Below are 1,633 nucleotides of genomic sequence, written 5' to 3'. Positions count from 1 at the left end.
GTGTGTGTGTGTGTGTGTGTGTGTGTGTGTGTGTGTGTGTGTGTGTGAGATACTGTACGTCTTGTGCTTTTGGACGTCTGCTGTTGCTTGTTCAAACCAAGCCACCGCACCACTTAAAAGAGCAGGAACACAATCATGTACACACTCTCACATGGACCACATTCCCTGGCTGCTTAATCAGTTCAATTGCTATTACCTGTGGCTGAACAGTCTTAAAGCTAAACCTATCAAGAGGCTCAGTGGAGTGTTAACAAACCCACAGGACACTCCCAGCCCTCTCCCCTCCCCTCCGCCTCCACCCCCTTCATCCCTCTCCTTAATGCCTTGGTAATAGCGACAATTAGCCAATCCGCTCCATTGGTTAGATGGCTAAGCTCGTGCCCTGTGGCCCATTAATGGTGCGCTGAGTTAATATGGACGGAATGGAGAATGTTGGGCCTGATTGGATTTGAATCTTAGCCAGTGGAGGTTTTTTTTTTTAAAGGTGCGTTTGAATGATGGAAAAAGCATGGCGGGGGAGTTACTGACTGTATTTGTTTTCGCTTTAATCGTTTTGGGGAATATTCAGTGTAGTGGGGGTGGCCACACATCTGGCGAGCTAACGAAGACGAGCAGAAGCAAGTGGAAGTAATTTTGGAAATTGTATAATTTACAATAGAATAGAGCTAATTTAAATTGCACTTGTCAAAACCAGTCATTGCAAAGTGCTGTACAAAAAGACAATATACAAATGCAATAAGAAAGAAATGTAAACAGTGATATTAAGACCAGGTAACAATGTTAGGCTGCCCATTATATCCCAACAAGTCTTCTAAATAAGTTTTTTATCGGTGCTATAGAATTGTAATAACCTGATCAGATCAAACTGAGGCTAAATGATGTGTAACTAGTTTTCAGCATCAGCTGTACAGTAGCGGGACTGCAGGCCTGATCAGAAACCCATTACCAAGTGCCATTACCAGAAACTGAAACTCCTCTGGAACTGAAATCTGTGTTTGTTGTTTACAACAGTACGAGGGGACATTATCCGTTGTGGTTGAATCATATCTGTAAAGTACATATTTACCTTGTCGGGGTCGTTTTCAAGTCCATTACATGAAAACTTTTCATTATCTTGAAAAAGTCTTGAAAGCGGATGGTTTTCATCCAGCAGCAGCAGCAGCAGCATTGAGCATCCCGTCCTCATCACCGGAGGGGATTTCCTGCTTGCGATGGGTCTGAATGCAGCCGAGGGGACGGCGGTGGTCAGCAGAGGTCATGACTGCAGCCTCTTCAGCAGACTGGCTCTGAAAATGCCACGCTCATTACGGCACTAATACCCTTTACAATGCTGTCGTCTTCAGATAGAGAGTCATCGCACACACACACACACACACACACACACGGATAGATGAAGAGGAGGATTGTTTTCCGGAGCTGCTGTCCTCAGCAGTTTCTCAGGGACTTCCTGTTGTTAAATCTTTGGGTGCGCTTGTTTTGAGTTCTTGTCTGAAGTTCTGGTTGAGAGAGGAGCTTTGTGTTTGGCCAGATAACTTTGCCCTCCAGACAGTGAACGCTCAGGCAGTGTGTGTGTGTGTGTGTGTGTTTGTGTGTGTGTGTGTGTGTGTGTGTGTGTGTGTGTGTGTGTGTGTGT

At 45.1% G+C, this 1,633-nt stretch overlaps 1 protein-coding gene across 3 annotated transcripts in view; it reads left to right on the top strand.

Moving 5' to 3' along the window:
* atrnl1a (attractin-like 1a) overlaps window positions 1-1,633 on the top strand; it is a 199,824-nt gene that overhangs the window by 123,223 nt on the left and 74,968 nt on the right. The gene's annotated exons all lie outside the window — the stretch shown is intronic.

Source organism: Anarrhichthys ocellatus, unplaced genomic scaffold (assembly GCF_004355925.1).
Source record: "Anarrhichthys ocellatus isolate YVR2014 unplaced genomic scaffold, GSC_Weel_1.0 scaffold3, whole genome shotgun sequence".
Classification (NCBI taxonomy): domain Eukaryota; kingdom Metazoa; phylum Chordata; class Actinopteri; order Perciformes; family Anarhichadidae; genus Anarrhichthys; species Anarrhichthys ocellatus.
Note: the sequence above shows the minus strand (reverse complement) of the source record. Positions and strands in the feature narration are given on the sequence as shown.